This window comes from Hypanus sabinus, chromosome 18, assembly GCF_030144855.1.
Source record: "Hypanus sabinus isolate sHypSab1 chromosome 18, sHypSab1.hap1, whole genome shotgun sequence".
Classification (NCBI taxonomy): Eukaryota; Metazoa; Chordata; class Chondrichthyes; order Myliobatiformes; family Dasyatidae; genus Hypanus; species Hypanus sabinus.
Genome location: NC_082723.1, coordinates 8,699,965 through 8,710,665, shown reverse-complemented (window position 1 = coordinate 8,710,665; position 10,701 = coordinate 8,699,965).

The following is a 10,701-nucleotide window of genomic DNA, read 5'->3' as shown; positions in this document are numbered from 1 at the left end:
CTCAGGCGGACTGAGTGTAGGTGTTCAGCGAAACGGTCTCCCAGTCTGCGTCGGGTCTCACCATTATATAAAAGGCCACACTGGGAGCACCGGACTTAGTACACCACACCAGCCGACTCACAGGAGAAGTGTCACCTCACCTGGAAGTACTGTCCGGGGCCTTGAATGGTGGTGAGGGAGGAAGCGTAAGGACAGGTGTAGCACTTGTTCCGCTTACAAAGATAATTGCCAGGAGGGAGATCGGTGGGAAGCGATGGGGGGACAAATGGACAAGGGACTCGTGCTGGGATCGATCCCTGCGGAAAGCAGAAAGAGCAAGGGAGGGACAGATATCCTTTGTAGTGGACTTACACAATCCCGGGATCAGCCCCGTACTCACAGCCGCCGTAATTGGAGAACCGCTGGCGACAGCTGTGGTCGGCACAGAGAAGTATCTGTTTAAAAGAGGGACGGGTGAGGAAGGGTTCACATTGTCAGGGTGTTGAGTTTACCAAGAGACAAAGACTGCAGGGACGAGAGGTTTTCTGTCGACTAATACAGAGTGTGTGGATCCCGCTGGCAATTCTGGTGTTGCGACCCAAATTGAGACAACACCACGCTGCCTACTCCACCAACAACACGGCACAGCCGGACACATAACAGTGGACTTTACATCACACAACACTGGATTCAGTGATGAAACCCGTGATTATTGTTGCTCTACTGAAATCACAAGAAACGTCCATTAAGGTGTTTTTAAATACAAGCGCAACACACAGGGTGGATACGACTAACTGGCTGAAACTGATCACCAGGTAGGGAGTTATGTGCTGAATAAAATTGGAGCGAGTTAGCGATTTAAGACCGAATATCAATTGATCACCAGGAAGGGAGTAACATGCGGATTGAAAATGGACGGCAGGGAGGAAGTGTCACACTGAAAAGACAGGGAGTGGCGGGCCGACATGAAATTGTCGCTGCTTTCTTTGTGTTAATGCAACAGGGAAGCAGTGAACGGAAGACTTAAAATGGCTAACAAGGAGGGAGGGATGGCATAAAATGGCTATATTAGTCAGAGTGAAACATTGAGAATAGAGTAATGGTTGTAAAATGGTCGACTGGGCGGGCGTGACGGGCTGACCTGACTGGTTGCTGCCCCGCTTAAAATGGCTGACGGTGCAGCTCTGGGTTAGCGATTCCTTGTTTATCGTGAGCGCCCGGTCGGAAAGAAGTGCGGCACGAATGAAAACGTTCGGCACTATGGTTAGTTTTGTTGAGGAAAAGGTGCAGTCATGGTGACTGAAGGAGACGCCGTTGAAATAGGTTGAAATGGGCTGCATGGAGAGAGAGAGAGCAACGCCTTGGATAAAAGTCAACCGCAGAAAAGGAGTCAATGACGCATGGGGTTCAAATGGGCACCTCTTCGCTTCACTTGAAATGGCTGCTGGGGAGGAAGTGACATCCTGGCAGAAGTGATCACAAGAGCGGGAGTGCCGCAAAAAGTTAAAATGAGCGAATCCTAGGTTAACGTGGGCCACAGGGATGGAGTGACAGAATGATTTAAAATGGCGACAGCCGCAAAGACAATGTATGGTGAGGAACGTGGAGAGTCCGCAGATGCAATCCGGGGACTCCAGTGTGTTATTGATAACAACGCCATATGTTAATTTGTGTTTTATACGGTCATAGCATTGTGTATATGTTTTAATATCAATAAATTTGTCACGGAATAACCTAATATTTTTTTTATAAAATCTATTCAGGGATACACATATATATGTAGGTTTTGGGGAAGAGGTGTGAGGTTTTGGCAGGAATAAGAGTGATGGAACGAGGAGTTGGCTGATGAGATAGAGAGCGGGGCGAAGTAACTTACTCAATGGAGGAAGAAAGGGGAAGGGGCGAAGGTTCCTGTCACAAAATGGTGACCAACATGGATAAGATAAAGATGGAGATAAAGAGGAGTAAATCTACAGGAAGGGAGTGGGGAGTAATGAACTGAGATGGGAGGGAGAGCATCTGGATGGTGAAGAATGAGGATCATGTCGGCACTGGGCCCCGTCAAAACAGGAGTTGGGACGAGTTTGCTGGCGACGATGAAGACGAAGTGTTGGGGGGAGGGTTTGTTGAATGACAAACGTGGACTACCACCATTCTCTGCAGGGGGTACCCTCGCTCCCGCTTTTTCTTCCATTTTCGCCCCTTTATTGCCCTCTTGACTACCCTGTCCTCCTTTCTTTCCCCACCTTCTTTTCTTTTCTTCCCCCTGTACCATCTCCCTTTATCTCTCCCTGTCTCTTCCACCCGCCCTCACTATCCTCCCCACCCTTTTCTCCTCCCACTCCTCCCCCTCTTTCGCTAACCTTCTCTACCCAGCCTGTTGTCCTCACTCTTCTCCCTCTTGTCTCTTCTATATTACTCTCATCCCTTGACACCTACAGCCCCTGCACTGAAAGATCCCACACTCCACCGGAATGTGTGCGATGCAGCACTCGATTTTCCTGCAGTTGACGGTGGTGAGATCGGACATCACCAGCGACACTGGGCGGTTTACCACAACAGTACAACGATCCCTCTACCGAGCCTCTGTGGGGAGAGATGTGGTGGAAAGGGGAATAGAAGAAAACGGGGCGTCTGGCGTAGCGACGGGGGAGACAGCCAGGCAGCAAGAGAGAGAGACGGTGGTTGAGAGGCGGAGACTGGAAAATAAGGGCTAAACGGAGAGAGAGGGGAGAGAATGTGGCCTACAGGGGGGAGAGAGGTGACAGACAGAAAGGCTGAGAGAGAGGTGGAAGACAGAAGGGGAGAGAGAGTTTGGAGACACAGAGGGGGAGAGACGTGAGAGACAAGTAGGAAAGCTTTAGAGGGACAAGGCTGGTCCGTGTAGTGAGCGATCAGCCAGTGGAAGTCTCGAGAGAGGGGAAAAAGTAAAAGTTAGGATAGAAAGGAGGGGCGGGGGTGGTTTAGAGAGAGCGGGATAGAGGAGTGAAGAGAGAAGAAAGGGGAGACAAGGGGTAGAGAGGGAGGTGGAGAGGTATGGGAGAGATGGGAGAAGAGTGGTGTGGGAAATTAAGAGAGTAAAGGGAGGATGATGTCAGTGAGAAGGTGGAGATGGAGGACGCAAGGGCGTTATTGGCTCTATTCGTCTTGTCTCCTCGTTTTCTTTGCTACAGCATGCAGGGAGCAGAGACGGGGAGAGAGAATAGATAGCGGGACAGACCGGAACATCGAGGGGATGAAGGAGATAAAGGCAGGAGAGAGATAGCTGGCGGAGACAGATGGGGGCGAGAGGGTGAGGGTGCAGAATGTGATGGAGGAGAGAGAAGGAAGAGTAAACTATGTGAGAGGGAAGGGAATGTGAGGGAAGGGTGTAGACAGAGACGAGGACATTGTGAGTGTGGTAAAGAGGTGGAAGGTGTGAGGTGTTAATAGGGCAAGATAGGGCTGACGGAGGGGGAATAGAGAGTGCTGAGGGAAATTAGCGCAAGCGGGGCAGAGGGGACCGGAGAAGCAGCGGAAAAGAGAGGGAGAGGATGTGTGGGGAGGGAGGGTGAAAGACAGCGGAGAAAGACGGAGGGCAGAGACAAGAAGAGAGGGGGAGGGGGTTTCGAGAGAATGAGGTATGGAGAGGGAGAGTGACAGTTGGAGAGAGAGAGAGAGAGATGGGACGCATGGGGATGTAGAGGGACAGGATGAGTGGATGGGGTGGGGAGGGGGGAATCGGAAGGAGAACGTAAGAGGAATCAGAACAGGAACAGGCTCCTCGGTCAACAACGCTGTGCCGAACCGATGGAATAGTTCTGAACTGGACAGCGAAGCTCATTCCTTCTGCCTACAAAACGGTAATATTAGTCCATTTTCCATCAATTCAGAACAGGGGAACCTCGGCGTACAAGGGTAGGACACATACCGTGACAGTGATGTGTGTAGAGGGACAGAGGGATCTCGGTGTACGAGGGTAGGGCACACAACATAAATGCTGGGGTGTGTCCCTTCCTTCCCCAAAATCGGCACGATTTCACGGCGAATCCCTCCCCACCCACCGCTAGTTTTCTCAGTTTCCTCCTGGTTGCTTTCCACCTCCTCGGCAGCCTGTACCAGAAGGATAGGTATAACGTACGTCGCCGACGGGAGCTGCAGGTTGGCGAACGACGGCGGGAATCCCGGGATCTGGCACATCGGCTTCGTCAACAGGAGTTTCGAGTTTGGATTCACCGGAGTAGACATCATAGAGAGAGTCGGGGGGGGGGGGGGGGGTCGGGGGGGCGAGGGAGGGAAGGAACAAGAGGGTTCTTTTCTGGCACTGTGTCCAGTAAACCCCCTCTCCAACCCTATTGTATTCTCCCCTCTGCATCATGGAACATAGCACATAGAAAACTACATCACAGGAACAGGAAATTCGGCCGACAATGCTGTAACGAACCAGCTATAAAGCGAATCAACATCAACCTAACATAACTCCCTCCTACCACATCATGTCCATGTCCTTCCATTTCCATTACATCTATAAGATACAAGACCATCAGTCACAGCAGGAGGCAGGCCATTCAGCCCATCCTATCTGCACTGCTATTCCATTATCTCTGATCCCGTATCCCACTCAACTCCATACGCCTGCATGCTCATCATATCCTTTCAAGGTCTAACTGATCAGGCAGCAATACATTTTTGCCTCGAATGTGTGCAAGGACTGGGCCTCCACCCCAGTCTGTGGCAGAGCACTCCACATATTCTTCTAAATTCTTCTAAATTCCAGTCAGTACAGGCCTAAAGCTTCAAAGCGCTCTGCATATATCAACCACTTCATTCCCAGAAGCATTCTCATGAACATCCTCTTGACTCTCCATTGACATAACATCCGTTTTGAAATGAGGATTGAAGGGGACTTGTGGAGATACCAGTCAGATGGAATGTTACGTCGTTGCTCAGTCCACAAAGAACAGCGCAGGAACAGGCCGTGCGGCCCAGAGTGTTCCGTGAAATCTGCTAAAAAGCAAATCGCAAACACCAGCACACCAATCCTTCCAACCTACTAAATGTCCCTAGCTCCCAATTTCCTTACATCCATGTTCCTATCCAAACACCCCTAAAATTCGTCTAACGCTTTTGCCTCTACAAGCATACCAATCAGCGTATTCTTGTCACCAACGACTCTCTCAGTTAACAATTTACCCCTCACATCCCCCTCTCACTTTCAATGCATGACTTCTGGATTTAGATATTTCAACCCGAGGGAACAGACACTGACCGCACTATCTATGCCTCACTTAATCTTGTAAACCTCTATCAGATGCCGCTCAGTCAGGTTTGTCCAGTCTCTGGTGAAAACTTATGCTTTCTAATCCAGGAAATGCACTGGTTAACTTCTTCTGCACCATCACCAAGGGATATCTTTCCGAGAATGGGCCGATGAGAACTGTGTGCAATACTCTAGGAGTGGCCGAACCAGAGTTTTATAAGCTTTCAACCTAACCAGCAGAATTCTGAGCTCAGTGCCTTGACAAGAAAAAGAAACAAGTATTCACTGAGTGTTTTGAACCGCCTAATCTATCCGTGCAGCCACTTCCAACGAGATCTGAAATTTCATCCATTGATCTTTTTGCTCAGCAACACTGTTAACGCCCTCTCCTTCTATGATATACTTTAAACCACCAATCTCCTCTAATATCTCCGCACCGAGACTCTTCCAAACTCTCCCTGAATCGGCTCTCATATCGATATTCCCCCTAATTTCAATCAGCCTCCAATTTGTTCTTTAATCGCCTGTAATCTTGGCCACGCATTCCCACCCCCACCCAACTCCCCACCACACCAATTCCCCCTAAATCGCTCACTTACACTCTCCACTGCCCTCTCGAAACTGCCTGAAGCTTCTGGTTAGTCCGAAACACAGGAGCAGAATTGGGACATTCAAACCATCGAGTCTGCCCTGGCATTCAACCATGGCTGATGTATTACACCTCTCAGGTCCATTCTCTAGCCTTCTCCTGGTAGTGTTTGGCTTCCTGACTAGTTAAGATCCCATCAACCTCTACTTTAAATATAACCAATGGCTCGACCCTCACAGCAGTCTGTTGCAATCAATAGCACAAATTCTGCATTCACTGATGACGAAGTTCCTCGTCAACGCTGTTCTAAATGCACCCCACTATTCTGAGGCTGTACACAACACCACCCCATCCCTAACACCTATAATCCTTCAGCCCGCACCACCTGTCCAGATCAACTCACCCTGGGCCTTTCAATATTGACTAGGGTTCAATTAAATCCCCCTCATTCCAGTAAAGACAGGCCCAGAGCCATCGAGCGCTCTACATACATCAAGCCTTTCATTCCTGCCATAATTCTCCTGAACCAGTTGTGGACCATCTCCAATTGCCAATAATTTACATTCCAGATACGCTGTTCAAAACTGTTCACAATACTGTAAGTGCGGAGTAACCATCGCCTTCCGTCCTCAGCATTCCCACTCCGACATGTCAGTCCATTGCTTTCTCTAATGCTCGGATAAGGCCACGATCAGATTGGAGAATTAACACCTTATATTCCGTCTGAGTAGCCGCCAACCTGATCGCATCAATATCGATTGTTTCAGAACTCTGTTAATAGTCCCTGGCCTCTTTTCCATCACGGTTCCCATTAATTGTGTCCCTCTTACACCTTCCTCTGATGTTCCTCCCTTTTCCCTTCTTGCACGGTCTTTTGTTTTCTCCTGGTTGATTCTACATTCTCCAGATTTTTTTTTCTCTCGTTCAACAATAAACTTCCTAGCACTTTACATGATCCTCTCCCTCTCTCCTCCTTACACCTATCACCTACATCCTTGCACTTCTTCCTCCCCTCCCTCGACCTTCTTGCTCTGATTGCTTTTACAGCTCTGTTCCAGTCTTGATGAAGGGTCTCGACTAGAAACGCCGGTAGTTTAACCTTTTCCATAGATGCTGCCCGTCCTTCTGCAGTCATAGATCATAGAAATTGCACAAGGCACTCGGTAAGGTGCTCACTCAAAAGACTTATCAAAAATATACCGGTGCATGGAGTTGGAGGAAGTGTATTGGCATGGATAGTGGATTGTTTAACCAAGAGAAGGCAGAGAATTGGTGTAAATGGTTGTTTCTCGGTTGGCAGTCAGTGGTTTGTGGGGTGCCGCAGGGCTTTACCATTTACGTTGATGATTTGGAAGAGGGGATTGAGTGTAGCTTAGCAAAATTTGCTGATGACAATAAACTGAGTGGAAAAACAAATAGTACACAGGATGTGGAGCATCTGCAGAGGGATATAGATAGGTAGTTGATTGGGCCATGATGTAGCAGATGGAATACAACGTTGCTAAATGCGAGATCATGCACTTTGGAAGGAATAATAGAAGAGCAGATTATTATTTAAACGGTGAAAGTTTACAGCATGCTGCTGTACAGAGGGACTTTTGGTGCTTGTTCATGCATTGCAAACAGTTGGCTTGCAGGTAAAACAGGTTCTTAAGAAGGCAAACGGAATGTTGGCCTTCACGGAGAGAGGGATTGAATTTAAGAGCAGGAAGGTTATGCTGCAACTCTACAGGGTACTGGTGAGGCCGCACCTGGAATACTGAGTGCAGTTCCGGTCTCCATACTTGAGGAAGGATATATGCTCTTTTGGAAGAGGACAGCGAGGCTTGAGAGGAAGTGCGGCGGCGGCCATTTTCAAATTGTCCAATTGCTTCTCAGATCGGAGTTCTGAGAGGCGGGACTGCGCAGGCGCGTGAAGGAGGCCCGGGAAGGAGGGAAGATATATAAAGGACGCCGCCTTAAGAAGCGGGCAGCTTCGTTTGCGGGCAGCGGAGTGAGCCGGGCGCAGAGTGTAGGGCTTGGCCTCAGAGGGCTTAGGCGGAAGAGGGCACAGTAGGCTTATCTGTTAGTTCTTGTATTTTCAGTTATTTGGGAGGTATGAGTGTGAGGGCAGCTTGTTGTTCTCGGTGTCGGATGTGGGAGATCCTGGAGTCTCCGAGCCTCCCGGACGTCCACATCTGCGCCAGGTGCGCCGAACTGCAGCTCCTGAGGGACCGAGTTAGGGAACTGGAGCTGCAGCTCAATGACCTTCGCCTGGTCAGGGAGAGTGAGCAGGTGATAGAGAGGAGTTACAGGCAGGTGGTCACTCCGGGACCACGGGAGGCAGATAGGTGGGTTACAGTCAGGAAGGGGAAGAGGCAGGTACTAGAGAGTACCCCAGTGGCTGTACCCCTTGACAATAAGTACTCATGTTTGAGTACTGTTGGGGGGGACAGCCTACCTGGTGGGAGTGACAGTGGCCGAGCCTCCGGCACAGAGGACGGCCCTGTAGCTCAGAAGGGTAGGGTTAGAAGAAAGACGTCCATATTAATAGGGGACTCAATAGTCAGGGGCTCAGACAGGCGTTTCTGTGGAGGTGACCGGGAGTCCCGGATGGTAATTTGCCTCCCTGGTGCCAGGGTTCGGGACGTTTCTGATCGCGTCCAAGATATTCTGAAGTGGGAGGGTGAAGAGCCAGAGGTCGTGGTACATGTAGGTACCAATGACATACGAAGGAAAGGGGAAGAGGTCCTGAAACGAGAGTATAGGGAGTTAGGAAGGCATTTAAGAAGAAGGACCGCAAAGGTAGTAATCTCGAGATTACTGCCTGTGCCACGCGACAGTGAGAGTAGGAATAGAATTAGGTAGAGGATGAATGCGTGGCTGTGGGATTGGAGCAAGGGGCAGGGATTCAAGTTTCTGGATCATTGGGACCTCTTCTGGGGTAGGAGTGACCTGTTCAAGAAGGACGGGTTACACTTGAATCGTGGTGGTACCAATATCGTAGCGGGGAGGTTTGCTAGGGCTACAGGGCGGAATTTAAACTAGTAAGATGGGAGGGCGGGAGACTATTTGAGGAGACTATGGGAGAGGAGGTTAGTTCACCAGTGGAGCAAGTAAATAGACAATGTGTGAGGGAGGAAAGGCAGGTGATGGAGAAGGGATGCGCTCAGCCCGAAGATGTAGGGGAGAAGAAAGAAAAGGATAATAAATTTGAATGCATTGTTAGGGATGGAAAGAGAGGAGGAGATGGAGAGTATCTTAAATGTATCTATTTTAATGCTAGGAGCATTGTAAGAAAGGTGGATGAGCTTAAAGCGTGGATTGATACCTGGAATTATGATGTTGTAGCTATTAGTGAAACATGGTTGCAGGAAGGGTGTGTTTGGCAACTAAATATTCCTGGATTTAGTTGCTTCAGGTGTGATAGAGCAGGAGGGGCCAGAGGAGGAGGTGTTGCATTGCTTGTCCGAGAAAATCTTATGGCGGTGCTTTGGAAGGATAGATTAGAGAGCTCCTCTAGGGAGGACATTTGGGTGGAATTGAAGAATGGGAAAGGTGCAGTAACACTGATAGGAGTGTATTATAGGCCACCTAATGGGACGCGTGAGTTGGAAGAGCAAATGTGTAAGGAGATAGCAGATATTTGTAGTAAACACAAGGTGGTGATTGTGGGAGATTTTAATTTTCCACACGTAGACCGGGAAGCTCATTCTGTAAAAGGGCTGGATGGTTTAGAGTTTGTGAAATGTGTGCAGGATAGTTTTTTGCAAAAATACATAGAAGTACCGACTAGAGATGGGGCAGTGTTGGATCTCCTGTTAGGGAATGCTATAGGTCAGCTGACAGATGTATGTGTTGGGGAGCACTTCGGGTCCAGTGATCACAATAGCATTAGCTTCAATATAATTATGGAGAAGGACAGGACTGGACCTAGAGTTGAGATTTTTGATTAGAGAAAGGCTAACTTTGAGGGGATGCGAAGGGATTTAGAGAGAGTGGATTGGGTCAAGTTGTTTTATGGGAAGGATGTAATAGAGAAATGGAGGTCATTTAAGGGTGAAATTATGAGGGTACAGAATCTTTATGTTCCTGTTAGGGTGAAAGGAAAGGTTAAAGGTTTGAGAGCACCATGGTTTTCAAGGGATATTAGAAATTTGGTTCAGAAAAAGAGGGATGTCTACAATAGATATAGGCAGCATGGAGTAAAGGAATTGCTCGAGGAATATAAAGAATGTAAAATGAATCTTAAGAAAGAGATTAGAAAAGCTAAAAGAAGATACGAGGTTGGTTTGGCAAATAAGGTGAAAGTAAATCCGAAAGGTTTCTACAGTTATATTACAAGCAAGAGGATAGTGAGGGATAAAATTGGCCCCTTAGAGAATCAGAGTGGTCAGCTATGTGTGGAACCGAAGGAGATGGGAGAGATTTTGAATGATTTCTCCTCTTCGGTATTCACTAAGGAGAAGGATATTGAATTGTCTAAGGTGTGGAAATCAAGTAAGGAAGTTATGGAACCTATGACAATTAAAGAGATGGAGGTACTGGCGCTTTTAAGAAATTTAAAAGTGGATAAATCTCCGGTTCCTGACAGGATATTCTCCCCGGCCTTGAGGGAATTTTGTGTGGAAATAGTAGGAGCTCTGACGGAGATCTTTAATATGTCATTAGAAACGGGGATTGTGCAGGAGGATTGGCGTATTGCTCATGTGGTTCCATTGTTTAAAAAGGGTTCTAGAAGGAAGCCTAGCAATTATAGACCTGTCAGTTTGACATCAGTGGTGGGTAACTTAATGGAAAGTATTCTTAGAGATAGTATTTATAATTATCTGGATAGACGGGATCTGATTAGAAGTAGCCAGCATGGATTTGTGCGTGGAAGGTCATGTTTGACAAACCTTATTGAATTTTTTGA